This window comes from Barbus barbus (assembly GCF_936440315.1).
Source record: "Barbus barbus genome assembly, chromosome: 12".
Classification (NCBI taxonomy): Eukaryota; Metazoa; Chordata; class Actinopteri; order Cypriniformes; family Cyprinidae; genus Barbus; species Barbus barbus.
The window spans coordinates 10,001-27,132 of NC_136740.1; positions in this window are offsets into that span (position 1 = coordinate 10,001).

Consider the following 17,132-nt stretch of genomic DNA (forward strand, 5'->3'; position numbering starts at 1 on the left):
CTCGGCACCTGGTGGCGCTAGAGCGACCAAACTATGTGCAAACGATCGGGCGTCCCCTAAATAGTATATATACCAAATTTCAGCCTCCTAGGACCTATAGAAACCAAGTGCACCCCCCCCTATAGGGGGGTGCACATTCGCATTTTACCCTATATACCTAACCCTAACCCTAACCTAACCCTAACCTAACCCTAACCCTAACCCTAACCCTAACCCTAACCTAACCTAACCCTAACTCTAACCCTAACCCTAACCCTAACCCTAACCCTAACCCTAACCCAAACCAAAAAACTAAGTCCCACCCAACCAAAAACACTAAGTCCCACCCAAAAAAAACTAAATCAAGTGGGGGCTCAACAGGATATCTCGGTCCCTGATGGAGCTAGAGCAACCAAACTAAGTGCAATAGACTGGAGATGGCCCAATGAATGTATATACCGACATTGAGCTCTCTAAGTGCAATTATAGGGGGGGCTCAACAGCATAACTCAGCCCCTGGTAGAGCTAGAGCAACCAAACCATGTGCAATAGACTGGGGGGGGGCCCAATAAGTATATATACCAAGTTTCAGCTCTCTAGGACCTATAGAACCCGAGATAGGGGGGGGGGGGCTCAACTGGGGGGGGGGGCTCAAATTCGCATTTTACCCTATTACCTAACCCTAACTAACCCTAACTCTAACCCTAACCCTAACCTAACCTAACCTAACCCTAACCCTAACCCTAACCCTAACCCTAACCCCTAATTAATTAATTTGTTAATCTAAAAACTCGACCTACACATGGGCCTAAACCTAAGGTCACTAACCCTGAGTAAAATTCCCCTCTTATACTTTACACCCAAAACGCTTTAACCCCTAGACTAAAATACCCCTAATTAATTAATCCGTTAATTTAAAAATAAAAGAGGAAACATCCAAAATACACATACAAAGGAGGATGAGGTTTGGTGGGCGCTGAGATGAGGGGCCGAATTCAAGCAGGCACTGAAGCGGACAGCGGAAATGTAGGCCAGTGCACAACCAAGGTCAGACTAGTCTGACCTTTGGAGATTTTTAATTCCTAACCCTAACCCTAACCCTAACCCTAACATTTTCATGAATCATGTATTTCAGATGGATTTTTTTTTTAAATCATATATTTTAGATGGACATTTTCATGAATCATGTATTTCAGATGGATTTTTTTTTTAAATCATGTGTTTCAGATGGACATTTTCATAAATCATGTATTTCACATTGGAATTAAAAAAAAATCATGTATTTCAGAAGGAAATAATTTTCAAAAATCATGTATTTCAAATTGAAATTGTTTTAAAAAATCATGTGTTTCAGATGGACATTTTCATAAATCATGTATTGGAGCAAAACCTGGACCGGATTATCAGGACGACCGGATTCTTCGGTCTCCTGGATTGGAACAAAACCCGGACCGGATTCTGAGCACGACCGGATTCTGCGGTCTCCTGGATTGGAGCAAAACCCGGAACGGATTCCGAGGACGACCGGATTCTGCGGTCTCCTGGATTAGAGCAAAACCCGGACCGGAATCCGAGGACGACCGGATTCTGCGGTATCCTGGATTGGAGCAAAACCCGGACCAGATTCCGAGAAAAACCGGATTCAGCGGTCTCCTGGATTGGAGCAAAACCCGGACCGGATTCCGAGGACGACCGGATTCTGCGGTATCCTGGATTGGAACAAAACCCGGACCGGATTTCGAGAAAAACCGGATTCAGCGGTCTCCTGGATTGGAGCAAAACCCGGACCGGAATCCGAGGACGACCGGATTCTGCGGTATCCTGGATTGGAGCAAAACCCGGACCAGATTCCGAGAAAAACCGGATTCAGCGGTCTCCTGGATTGGAGCAAAACCCGGACCGGATTTCGAGAAAAAACGGATTCAGCGGTCTCCTGGATTGGAGCAAAACCCGGACCGGATTCCGAGGACAACCGGATTCTGCGGTATCCTGGATTGGAGCAAAACCCGGACCGGATTCTGAGGACGACCGGAATTGGACTCTTTTTTTTTTTTTTTTTTTTAAGCCCTAACCCTGTTTCAGATGGACATTTTCATAAATCGTTGTCATAAACCATATATTTCAGATGGAAATTGTTTTCAAAAATCATGTGTTTCAGATGGACATTTTCATTAATCATGTATTTCAGATGGATTTTTTTTTTTTTATTATATATTTTAGATGGACATTTTCATAAATCATGTATTTCAGATGGATTTTTTTTTAAAATCGTGTTTCAGATGGACGTTTTCATTAATCATGTATTTCACATTGGAATTAAAAAAAAAAAATCATGTATTTCAGAAGGAAATAATTTTCAAAAATCATGTATTTCAAATTGAAATTGTTTTAAAAAATCATGTGTTTCAGATGGACATTTTCATAAATCATGTATTGGAGCAAAACCTGGACCGGATTCTCAGGACGACCGGATTCTTCGGTCTCCTGGATTGGAACAAAACCCGGACCGGATTCTGAGCACGACCGGATTCTGCGGTCTCTTGGATTGGAGCAAAACCCGGACCGGATTCCGAGAAAAACCGGATTCAGCGGTCTCCTGGATTGGAGCAAAACCCGGACCGGATTCCGAGGACGACCGGATTCTGCGGTATCCTGGATTGGAGCAAAACCCGGACCGGATTTCGAGAAAAAACGGATTCAGCGGTCTCCTATTTCAGATGGAAATTGTTTTCAAAAATCATGTGTTTCAGATGGACATTTTCATGAATCATGTATTTCAGATGGATTTTTTTTTTTAATTATATATTTTAGATGGACATTTTCATAAATCATGTATTTCACTTTGGAATTAAAAAAAAATATCATGTATTTCAGAAGGAAATAATTTTCAAAAATCATGTATTTCAAATTGAAATTGTTTTAAAAAATCATGTGTTTCAGATGGACATTTTCTCATGCGGTCTCCTGGATTGGAGCAAAACCCGGACCGGAATCCGAGGACGACCGGATTCTGCGGTATCCTGGATTGGAGCAAAACCCGGACCGGATTCCGAGAAAAAACGGATTCAGCGGTCTCCTGGATTGGAGCAAAACCCGGACCGGATTCCGAGGACGACCGGATTCTGCGGTATCCTGGATTGGAGCAAAACCCGGACCGGATTCTCAGGACGACCGGATTCTGCGGTATCCTGGATTGGAGAAAAACCCGGACCGGATTTCGAGAAAAACCGGATTCTGCGGTATCCTGGATTGGAGCAAAACCCGGACCGGATTCTCAGGACGACCGGATTCTGCGGTATCCTGGATTGGAGCAAAACCCGGACTGGATTCTCAGGACGACCGGATTCTGCGGTATCCTGGATTGGAGCAAAACCCGGACCGGATTCTGAGGACGACCGGAATTGGACTCTTTTTTTTTTTTTTTTTTTTTTAAGCCCTAACCCTGTTTCAGATGGACATTTTCATAAATCGTTGTCATAAACCATATATTTCAGATGGAAATTGTTTTCAAAAATCATGTGTTTCAGATGGACATTTTCATGAATCATGTATTTCAGATGGATTTTTTTTTTTTTTATTATATATTTTAGATGGACATTTTCATAAATCATGTATTTCAGATGGATTTTTTTTTTTAAATCATGTGTTTCAGATGGACATTTTCATAAATCATGTATTTCACATTGGAATTAAAAAAAAAAATCATGTATTTCAGAAGGAAATAATTTTCAAAAATCATGTATTTCAAATTGAAATTGTTTTAAAAAATCATGTGTTTCAGATGGACATTTTCATAAATAATGTATTGGAGCAAAACCTGGACCGGATTCTCAGGACGACCGGATTCTTCGGTCTCCTGGATTGTAACAGAACCCGGACCGGATTCTGAGCACGACCGGATTCTGCGGTCTCTTGGATTGGAGCAAAACCCGGAACGGATTCCGAGGACGACCGGATTCTGCAGTATCCTGGATTGGAGCAAAACCCGGACCGGATTCCGAGAAAAACCGGATTCAGCGGTCTCCTGGATTGGAGCAAAACCCGGACCGGATTCCGAGGACGACCGGATTCTGCGGTATCCTGGATTGGAGCAAAACCCGGACCGGATTCCGAGAAAAACCGGATTCAGCGGTCTCCTGGATTGGAGCAAAACCCGGACCGGATTCCGAGGACGACCGGATTCTGCGGTATCCTGGATTGGAACAAAACCCGGACCGGATTCTGAGCACGACCGGATTGTGCGGTCTCCTGGATTGGAGCAAAACCCGGACCGGATTCCGAGGACGACCGGATTCTGCGGTATCCTGGATTGGAGCAAAACCCGGACCGGATTCCGAGAAAAACCGGATTCAGCGGTCTCCTGGATTGGAGCAAAACCCGGACCGGATTCCGAGGACGACCGGATTCTGCGGTATCCTGGATTGGAACAAAACCCGGACCGGATTCTCAGGACGACCGGACTCTGCGGTATCCTGGATTGGAGCAAAACCCGGACCGGATTCTGAGGACGACCGGAATTGGACTCTTTTTTTTTTTTTTTTTTTTAAGCCCTAACCCTCTTTCAAATGGACATTTTCATAAATCGTTGTCATAAACCATATATTTCAGATGGAAATTGTTTTCAAAAATCATGTGTTTCAGATGGACATTTTCATGAATCATGTATTTCAGATGGATTTTTTTTTTTTTATTATATATTTTAGATGGACATTTTCATAAATCATGTATTTCAGATGGAATTTTTTTTTTAAATCATGTGTTTCAGATGGACATTTTCATAAATCATGTATTTCACATTGGAATTAAAAAAAAAAATCATGTATTTCAGAAGGAAATAATTTTCAAAAATCATGTATTTCAAATTGAAATTGTTTTAAAAAATCATGTGTTTCAGATGGACATTTTCATAAATCATTTATTGGAGAAAAACCTGGACCGGATTTTCAGGACGACCGGATTCTTCGGTCTCCTGGATTGGAACAAAACCCGGACCGGATTCTGAGCACGACCGGATTCTGCGGTCTCTTGGATTGGAGCAAAACCCGGAACGGATTCCGAGGACGACCGGATTCTGCGGTATCCTGGATTGGAGCAAAACCCGGACCGGATTCCGAGAAAAACCGGATTCAGCGGTCTCCTGGATTGGAGCAAAACCCGGACCGGATTCCGAGGACGACCGGATTCTGCGGTATCCTGGATTGGAGCAAAACCCGGACCGGATTCTCAGGACGACCGGATTCTGCGGTCTCCTGGATTGGAGCAAAACCCGGACCGGATTCCGAGGACGACCGGATTCTGCGGTATCCTGGATTGGAGCAAAATCCGGACCGGATTCTCAGGACGACCGGATTCTACGGTATCCTGGATTGGAGCAAAACCCGGACCGGATTCTGAGGACGACCGGAATTGGACTCTTTTTTTTTTTTTTTTTTTTAAGCCCTAATCCTGTTTCAGATGGACATTTTCATAAATCGTTGTCATAAACCATATATTTCAGATGGAAATTGTTTTCAAAAATCATGTGTTTCAGATGGACATTTTCATGAATCATGTATTTCAGATGGATTTTTTTTTTTAATTATATATTTTAGATGGACATTTTCATAAATCATGTATTTCAGATGGATTTTTTTTTTAAATCATGTGTTCCAGATGGACATTTTCATAAATCATGTATTTCACTTTGGAATTAAAAAAAAATATCATGTATTTCAGAAGGAAATAATTTTCAAAAATCATGTATTTCAAATTGAAATTGTTTTAAAAAATCATGTGTTTCAGATGGACATTTTCATAAATCATGTATTGGAGCAAAACCTGGACCGGATTCTCAGGACGACCGGATTCTTCGGTCTCCTGGATTGGAACAAAACCCGGACCGGATTCTGAGCACGACCGGATTCTGCGGTCTCCTGAATTGGAGCAAAACCCGGAACGGATTCCGAGGACGACCGGATTCTGCGGTCTCCTGGATTGGAGCAAAACCCGGACCGGATTCTCAGGACGACCGGATTCTGCGGTATCCTGGATTGGAGCAAAACCCGGACCGGATTTCGAGAAAAACCGGATTCTGCGGTATCCTGGATTGGAGCAAAACCCGGACGGGATTCTCAGGACGACCGGATTCTGCGGTATCCTGGATTGGAGCAAAACCCGGACCGGATTCTGAGGACGACCGGAATTGGACTCTTTTTTTTTTTTTTTTTTTTTAAGCCCTAACCCTGTTTCAGATGGACATTTTCATAAATCGTTGTCATAAACCATATATTTCAGATGGAAATTGTTTTCAAAAATCATGTGTTTCAGATGGACATTTTCATGAATCATGTATTTCAGATGGATTTTTTTTTTTTTTTATATATTTTAGATGGACATTTTCATAAATCATGTATTTCAGATGGATTTTTTTTTTTAAATCATGTGTTTCAGATGGACATTTTCATAAATCATGTATTTCACATTGGAATTTTAAAAAAAAATCATGTATTTCAGAAGGAAATAATTTTCAAAAATCATGTATTTCAAATTGAAATTGTTTTAAAAAATCATGTGTTTCAGATGGACATTTTCATAAATAATGTATTGGAGCAAAACCTGGACCGGATTCTCAGGACGACCGGATTCTTCGGTCTCCTGGATTGTAACAAAACCCGGACCGGATTCTGAGCACGACCGGATTCTGCGGTCTCTTGGATTGGAGCAAAACCCGGAACGGATTCCGAGGACGACCGGATTCTGCGGTATCCTGGATTGGAGCAAAACCCGGACCGGATTCTGAGAAAAACCGGATTCTGCGGTATCCTGGATTGGAGCAAAACCCGGACCGGATTCTGAGAAAAACCGGATTCAGCGGTCTCCTGGATTGGAGCAAAACCCGGACCGGATTCCGAGGACGACCGGATTCTGCGGTATCCTGGATTGGAGCAAAACCCGGACCGGATTCCGAGAAAAACCGGATTCAGCGGTCTCCTGGATTGGAGCAAAACCCGGACCGGAATCCGAGGACGACCGGATTCTGCGGTATCCTGGATTGGAGCAAAACCCGGACCGGATTCCGAGAAAAACCGGATTCAGCGGTCTCCTGGATTGGAGCAAAACCCGGACCGGATTCCGAGGACGACCGGATTCTGCGGTATCCTGGATTGGAGCAAAACCCGGACCGGATTCCGAGAAAAACCGGATTCAGCGGTCTCCTGGATTGGAGCAAAACCCGGACCGGATTCCGAGGATGACCGGATTCTGCGGTATCCTGGATTGGAGCAAAACCCGGACCGGATTCTTAGGACGACCGGATTCTACGGTCTCCTGCATTGGAGCAAAACCCGGACCGGATTCTCAGGTCGACCGGATTCTGCGGTATCCTGGATTGGAGTAAAACCCGGACCGGATTCTCAGGTCGACCGGATTCTGCGGTATCCTGTATTGGAGCAAAACCCGGACCGGATTCCGATGAAAACCGGATTCTGCGGTCTCCTGGTTTGGAGCAAAACCCGGACCGGATTCCGAGGACAAACGAATTCTGCGGTATCCTGGATTGGAGCAAAACCCGGACCGGATTCTCAGGATGACCGGATTCTGTGGTATCCTGGATTGGAGCAAAACCCGGACCGGATTCCGAGGACGAAGGGATTCTGCGGTCTCCTGGATTGGAGCAAAACCCAGACCGGATTCCGAGGATGAACGGATTCTGCGGTATCCTGGATTGCAGCAAAACCTGGACCGGATTCCGATGAAAACCGGAAATTGTTTTCAAAAATCATGTGTTTCAGATGGACATTTTCATGAATCGTATTTCAGATGGAATTTTGTTTTTAAATCATGTGTTTCAGATGGACATTTTCATAAATCATGTATTTCACATTGGAAATTGTTTTAAAAAATCATGTGTTTCAGATGGACATTTTCATAAATCATGTACTGGAGCAAAACCCAGACCGGATTTTCAGGACAACCGGATTCTGCGGTATCCTGGATTGGAGGAAAACCCGGACCGGATTCTGCGGACAATCGGAATTGGACTTTGTTTTAATTTTTTTTTAAGCCCTAACCCTGTTTCAGATGGACATTTTCATAAATCGTTGTCATAAACCATATATTTCAGATGGAAATTGTTTTCAAAAATCATGTGTTTCAGATGTACATTTTCATGAATCATGTGTTTCAGATGGAATTTTTTTTTAAATCATATATTTTAGATGGACATTTTCATAAATCATGTATTTCAGATGGAATTTTTTTTTAAATCATGTGTTTCAGATGGACATTTTCATAAATCATGTATTTCACATTGGAAATTGTTTTAAAAAATCATGTATTTCAGAAGGAAATAATTTTCAAAAATCATGTATTTCAAATTGAAATTGTTTTAAAAAATCATGTGTTTCAGATGGACATTTTCTCATGCGGTCTCCTGGATTGGAGCAAAACCCGGACCGGAATCCGAGGACGACCGGATTCTGCGGTATCCTGGATTGGAGCAAAACCCGGACCGGATTCCGAGAAAAAACGGATTCAGCGGTCTCCTGGATTGGAGCAAAACCCGGACCGGATTCCGAGGACGACCGGATTCTGCGGTATCCTGGATTGGAGCAAAACCCGGACCGGATTCTCAGGACGACCGGATTCTGCGGTATCCTGGATTGGAGCAAAACCCGGACCGGATTTCGAGAAAAACCGGATTCTGCGGTATCCTGGATTGGAGCAAAACCCGGACCGGATACCGAGGACGACCGGATTCTGCGGTATCCTGGATTGGAGCAAAACCCGGACCGGATTCTCAGGACGACCGGATTCTGCGGTATCCTGGATTGGAGCAAAACCCGGACCGGATTCTGAGGACGACCGGAATTGGACTCTTTTTTTTTTTTTTTTTTTTAAGCCCTAACCCTCTTTCAAATGGACATTTTCATAAATCGTTGTCATAAACCATATATTTCAGATGGAAATTGTTTTCAAAAATCATGTGTTTCAGATGGACATTTTCATGAATCATGTATTTCAGATGGATTTTTTTTTTTTTATTATATATTTTAGATGGACATTTTCATAAATCATGTATTTCAGATGGAATTTTTTTTTTAAATCATGTGTTTCAGATGGACATTTTCATAAATCATGTATTTCACATTGGAATTAAAAAAAAAAATCATGTATTTCAGAAGGAAATAATTTTCAAAAATCATGTATTTCAAATTGAAATTGTTTTAAAAAATCATGTGTTTCAGATGGACATTTTCATAAATCATGTATTGGAGAAAAACCTGGACCGGATTTTCAGGACGACCGGATTCTTCGGTCTCCTGGATTGGAACAAAACCCGGACCGGATTCTGAGCACGACCGGATTCTGCGGTCTCTTGGATTGGAGCAAAACCCGGAACGGATTCCGAGGACGACCGGATTCTGCGGTATCCTGGATTGGAGCAAAACCCGGACCGGATTCCGAGAAAAACCGGATTCAGCGGTCTCCTGGATTGGAGCAAAACCCGGACCGGATTCCGAGGACGACCGGATTCTGCGGTATCCTGGATTGGAGCAAAACCCGGACCGGATTCTCAGGACGACCGGATTCTGCGGTCTCCTGGATTGGAGCAAAACCCGGACCGGATTCCGAGGACGACCGGATTCTGCGGTATCCTGGATTGGAGCAAAACCCGGACCGGATTCTGAGGACGACCGGAATTGGACTCTTTTTTTTTATTTTTTTTTTAAGCCCTAACCCTGTTTCAGATGGACATTTTCATAAATCGTTGTCATAAACCATATATTTCAGATGGAAATTGTTTTCAAAAATCATGTGTTTCAGATGGACATTTTCATGAATCATGTATTTCAGATGGATTTTTTTTTTAAATTATATATTTTAGATGGACATTTTCATAAATCATGTATTTCAGATGGATTTTTTTTTTAAATCATGTGTTCCAGATGGACATTTTCATAAATCATGTATTTCACTTTGGAATTAAAAAAAAATATCATGTATTTCAGAAGGAAATAATTTTCAAAAATCATGTATTTCAAATTGAAATTGTTTTAAAAAATCATGTGTTTCAGATGGACATTTTCTCATGCGGTCTCCTGGATTGGAGCAAAACCCGGACCGGAATCCGAGGACGACCGGATTCTGCGGTATCCTGGATTGGAGCAAAACCCGGACCGGATTCCGAGAAAAAACGGATTCAGCGGTCTCCTGGATTGGAGCAAAACCCGGACCGGATTCCGAGGACGACCGGATTCTGCGGTATCCTGGATTGGAGCAAAACCCGGACCGGATTCTCATGACGACCGGATTCTGCGGTATCCTGGATTGGAGCAAAACCCGGACCGGATTTCGAGAAAAACCGGATTCTGCGGTATCCTGGATTGGAGCAAAACCCGGACCGGATTCTCAGGACGACCGGATTCTGCGGTATCCTGGATTGGAGCAAAACCCGGACCGGATTCTCAGGACGACCGGATTCTGCGGTATCCTGGATTGGAGCAAAACCCGGACCGGATTCTGAGGACGACCGGAATTGGACTCTTTTTTTTTTTTTTTTTTTTTAAGCCCTAACCCTGTTTCAGATGGACATTTTCATAAATCGTTGTCATAAACCATATATTTCAGATGGAAATTGTTTTCAAAAATCATGTGTTTCAGATGGACATTTTCATGAATCATGTATTTCAGATGGATTTTTTTTTTTTTATTATATATTTTAGATGGACATTTTCATAAATCATGTATTTCAGATGGATTTTTTTTTTTAAATCATGTGTTTCAGATGGACATTTTCATAAATCATGTATTTCACATTGGAATTAAAAAAAAAAATCATGTATTTCAGAAGGAAATAATTTTCAAAAATCATGTATTTCAAATTGAAATTGTTTTAAAAAATCATGTGTTTCAGATGGACATTTTCATAAATAATGTATTGGAGCAAAACCTGGACCGGATTCTCAGGACGACCGGATTCTTCGGTCTCCTGGATTGTAACAGAACCCGGACCGGATTCTGAGCACGACCGGATTCTGCGGTCTCTTGGATTGGAGCAAAACCCGGAACGGATTCCGAGGACGACCGGATTCTGCAGTATCCTGGATTGGAGCAAAACCCGGACCGGATTCTCAGGACGACCGGATTCTGCGGTCTCCTGGATTGGAGCAAAACCCGGACCGGATTCTCAGGACGACCGGATTCTGCGGTCTCCTGGATTGGAGCAAAACCCGGACCGGATTCCGAGGACGACCGGATTCTGCGGTATCCTGGATTGGAGCAAAACCCGGACCGGATTCTGAGGACGACCGGAATTGGACTCTTTTTTTTTTTTTTTTTTTTAAGCCCTAACCCTGTTTCAGATGGACATTTTCATAAATCGTTGTCATAAACCATATATTTCAGATGGAAATTGTTTTCAAAAATCATGTGTTTCAGATGGACATTTTCATGAATCATGTATTTCAGATGGATTTTTTTTTTTAATTATATATTTTAGATGGACATTTTCATAAATCATGTATTTCAGATGGATTTTTTTTTTAAATCATGTGTTCCAGATGGACATTTTCATAAATCATGTATTTCACTTTGGAATTAAAAAAAAATATCATGTATTTCAGAAGGAAATAATTTTCAAAAATCATGTATTTCAAATTGAAATTGTTTTAAAAAATCATGTGTTTCAGATGGACATTTTCATAAATCATGTATTGGAGCAAAACCTGGACCGGATTCTCAGGACGACCGGATTCTTCGGTCTCCTGGATTGGAACAAAACCCGGACCGGATTCTGAGCACGACCGGATTCTGCGGTCTCCTGAATTGGAGCAAAACCCGGAACGGATTCCGAGGACGACCGGATTCTGCGGTCTCCTGGATTGGAGCAAAACCCGGACCGGATTCTCAGGACGACCGGATTCTGCGGTATCCTGGATTGGAGCAAAACCCGGACCGGATTTCGAGAAAAACCGGATTCTGCGGTATCCTGGATTGGAGCAAAACCCGGACGGGATTCTCAGGACGACCGGATTCTGCGGTATCCTGGATTGGAGCAAAACCCGGACCGGATTCTGAGGACGACCGGAATTGGACTCTTTTTTTTTTTTTTTTTTTTTAAGCCCTAACCCTGTTTCAGATGGACATTTTCATAAATCGTTGTCATAAACCATATATTTCAGATGGAAATTGTTTTCAAAAATCATGTGTTTCAGATGGACATTTTCATGAATCATGTATTTCAGATGGATTTTTTTTTTTTTTTATATATTTTAGATGGACATTTTCATAAATCATGTATTTCAGATGGATTTTTTTTTTTAAATCATGTGTTTCAGATGGACATTTTCATAAATCATGTATTTCACATTGGAATTTTAAAAAAAAATCATGTATTTCAGAAGGAAATAATTTTCAAAAATCATGTATTTCAAATTGAAATTGTTTTAAAAAATCATGTGTTTCAGATGGACATTTTCATAAATAATGTATTGGAGCAAAACCTGGACCGGATTCTCAGGACGACCGGATTCTTCGGTCTCCTGGATTGTAACAAAACCCGGACCGGATTCTGAGCACGACCGGATTCTGCGGTCTCTTGGATTGGAGCAAAACCCGGAACGGATTCCGAGGACGACCGGATTCTGCGGTATCCTGGATTGGAGCAAAACCCGGACCGGATTCTGAGAAAAACCGGATTCTGCGGTATCCTGGATTGGAGCAAAACCCGGACCGGATTCTGAGAAAAACCGGATTCAGCGGTCTCCTGGATTGGAGCAAAACCCGGACCGGATTCCGAGGACGACCGGATTCTGCGGTATCCTGGATTGGAGCAAAACCCGGACCGGATTCCGAGAAAAACCGGATTCAGCGGTCTCCTGGATTGGAGCAAAACCCGGACCGGAATCCGAGGACGACCGGATTCTGCGGTATCCTGGATTGGAGCAAAACCCGGACCGGATTCCGAGAAAAACCGGATTCAGCGGTCTCCTGGATTGGAGCAAAACCCGGACCGGATTCCGAGGACGACCGGATTCTGCGGTATCCTGGATTGGAGCAAAACCCGGACCGGATTCCGAGAAAAACCGGATTCAGCGGTCTCCTGGATTGGAGCAAAACCCGGACCGGATTCCGAGGATGACCGGATTCTGCGGTATCCTGGATTGGAGCAAAACCCGGACCGGATTCTTAGGACGACCGGATTCTACGGTCTCCTGCATTGGAGCAAAACCCGGACCGGATTCTCAGGTCGACCGGATTCTGCGGTATCCTGGATTGGAGTAAAACCCGGACCGGATTCTCAGGTCGACCGGATTCTGCGGTATCCTGTATTGGAGCAAAACCCGGACCGGATTCCGATGAAAACCGGATTCTGCGGTCTCCTGGTTTGGAGCAAAACCCGGACCGGATTCCGAGGACAAACGAATTCTGCGGTATCCTGGATTGGAGCAAAACCCGGACCGGATTCTCAGGATGACCGGATTCTGTGGTATCCTGGATTGGAGCAAAACCCGGACCGGATTCCGAGGACGAAGGGATTCTGCGGTCTCCTGGATTGGAGCAAAACCCAGACCGGATTCCGAGGATGAACGGATTCTGCGGTATCCTGGATTGCAGCAAAACCTGGACCGGATTCCGATGAAAACCGGAAATTGTTTTCAAAAATCATGTGTTTCAGATGGACATTTTCATGAATCGTATTTCAGATGGAATTTTGTTTTTAAATCATGTGTTTCAGATGGACATTTTCATAAATCATGTATTTCACATTGGAAATTGTTTTAAAAAATCATGTGTTTCAGATGGACATTTTCATAAATCATGTACTGGAGCAAAACCCAGACCGGATTTTCAGGACAACCGGATTCTGCGGTATCCTGGATTGGAGGAAAACCCGGACCGGATTCTGCGGACAATCGGAATTGGACTTTGTTTTAATTTTTTTTTAAGCCCTAACCCTGTTTCAGATGGACATTTTCATAAATCGTTGTCATAAACCATATATTTCAGATGGAAATTGTTTTCAAAAATCATGTGTTTCAGATGTACATTTTCATGAATCATGTGTTTCAGATGGAATTTTTTTTTAAATCATATATTTTAGATGGACATTTTCATAAATCATGTATTTCAGATGGAATTTTTTTTTAAATCATGTGTTTCAGATGGACATTTTCATAAATCATGTATTTCACATTGGAAATTGTTTTAAAAAATCATGTATTTCAGAAGGAAATAATTTTCAAAAATCATGTATTTCAAATTGAAATTGTTTTAAAAAATCATGTGTTTCAGATGGACATTTTCTCATGCGGTCTCCTGGATTGGAGCAAAACCCGGACCGGAATCCGAGGACGACCGGATTCTGCGGTATCCTGGATTGGAGCAAAACCCGGACCGGATACCGAGGACGACCGGATTCTGCGGTATCCTGGATTGGAGCAAAACCCGGACCGGATTCTCAGGACGACCGGATTCTGCGGTATCCTGGATTGGAGCAAAACCCGGACCGGATTCTGAGGACGACCGGAATTGGACTCTTTTTTTTTTTTTTTTTTTTAAGCCCTAACCCTCTTTCAAATGGACATTTTCATAAATCGTTGTCATAAACCATATATTTCAGATGGAAATTGTTTTCAAAAATCATGTGTTTCAGATGGACATTTTCATGAATCATGTATTTCAGATGGATTTTTTTTTTTTTATTATATATTTTAGATGGACATTTTCATAAATCATGTATTTCAGATGGAATTTTTTTTTTAAATCATGTGTTTCAGATGGACATTTTCATAAATCATGTATTTCACATTGGAATTAAAAAAAAAAATCATGTATTTCAGAAGGAAATAATTTTCAAAAATCATGTATTTCAAATTGAAATTGTTTTAAAAAATCATGTGTTTCAGATGGACATTTTCATAAATCATGTATTGGAGAAAAACCTGGACCGGATTTTCAGGACGACCGGATTCTTCGGTCTCCTGGATTGGAACAAAACCCGGACCGGATTCTGAGCACGACCGGATTCTGCGGTCTCTTGGATTGGAGCAAAACCCGGAACGGATTCCGAGGACGACCGGATTCTGCGGTATCCTGGATTGGAGCAAAACCCGGACCGGATTCCGAGAAAAACCGGATTCAGCGGTCTCCTGGATTGGAGCAAAACCCGGACCGGATTCCGAGGACGACCGGATTCTGCGGTATCCTGGATTGGAGCAAAACCCGGACCGGATTCTCAGGACGACCGGATTCTGCGGTCTCCTGGATTGGAGCAAAACCCGGACCGGATTCCGAGGACGACCGGATTCTGCGGTATCCTGGATTGGAGCAAAACCCGGACCGGATTCTGAGGACGACCGGAATTGGACTCTTTTTTTTTTTTTTTTTTTTAAGCCCTAACCCTGTTTCAGATGGACATTTTCATAAATCGTTGTCATAAACCATATATTTCAGATGGAAATTGTTTTCAAAAATCATGTGTTTCAGATGGACATTTTCATGAATCATGTATTTCAGATGGATTTTTTTTTTAAATTATATATTTTAGATGGACATTTTCATAAATCATGTATTTCAGATGGATTTTTTTTTTAAATCATGTGTTCCAGATGGACATTTTCATAAATCATGTATTTCACTTTGGAATTAAAAAAAAATATCATGTATTTCAGAAGGAAATAATTTTCAAAAATCATGTATTTCAAATTGAAATTGTTTTAAAAAATCATGTGTTTCAGATGGACATTTTCTCATGCGGTCTCCTGGATTGGAGCAAAACCCGGACCGGAATCCGAGGACGACCGGATTCTGCGGTATCCTGGATTGGAGCAAAACCCGGACCGGATTCCGAGAAAAAACGGATTCAGCGGTCTCCTGGATTGGAGCAAAACCCGGACCGGATTCCGAGGACGACCGGATTCTGCGGTATCCTGGATTGGAGCAAAACCCGGACCGGATTCTCAGGACGACCGGATTCTGCGGTATCCTGGATTGGAGCAAAACCCGGACCGGATTTCGAGAAAAACCGGATTCTGCGGTATCCTGGATTGGAGCAAAACCCGGACCGGATTCTCAGGACGACCGGATTCTGCGGTATCCTGGATTGGAGCAAAACCCGGACCGGATTCTCAGGACGACCGGATTCTGCGGTATCCTGGATTGGAGCAAAACCCGGACCGGATTCTGAGGACGACCGGAATTGGACTCTTTTTTTTTTTTTTTTTTTTTAAGCCCTAACCCTGTTTCAGATGGACATTTTCATAAATCGTTGTCATAAACCATATATTTCAGATGGAAATTGTTTTCAAAAATCATGTGTTTCAGATGGACATTTTCATGAATCATGTATTTCAGATGGATTTTTTTTTTTTTATTATATATTTTAGATGGACATTTTCATAAATCATGTATTTCAGATGGATTTTTTTTTTTAAATCATGTGTTTCAGATGGACATTTTCATAAATCATGTATTTCACATTGGAATTAAAAAAAAAAATCATGTATTTCAGAAGGAAATAATTTTCAAAAATCATGTATTTCAAATTGAAATTGTTTTAAAAAATCATGTGTTTCAGATGGACATTTTCATAAATAATGTATTGGAGCAAAACCTGGACCGGATTCTCAGGACGACCGGATTCTTCGGTCTCCTGGATTGTAACAGAACCCGGACCGGATTCTGAGCACGACCGGATTCTGCGGTCTCTTGGATTGGAGCAAAACCCGGAACGGATTCCGAGGACGACCGGATTCTGCAGTATCCTGGATTGGAGCAAAACCCGGACCGGATTCCGAGAAAAACCGGATTTAGCGGTCTCCTGGATTGGAGCAAAACCCGGACCGGATTCCGAGGACGACCGGATTCTGCGGTATCCTGGATTGGAGCAAAACCCGGACCGGATTCCGAGAAAAACCGGATTCAGCGGTCTCCTGGATTGGAGCAAAACCCGGACCGGATTCCGAGGACGACCGGATTCTGCGGTATCCTGGATTGGAACAAAACCCGGACCGGATTCTGAGCACGACCGGATTGTGCGGTCTCCTGGATTGGAGCAAAACCCGGACCGGATTCCGAGGACGACCGGATTCTGCGGTATCCTGGATTGGAGCAAAACCCGGACCGGATTCCGAGAAAAACCGGATTCAGCGGTCTCCTGGATTGGAGCAAAA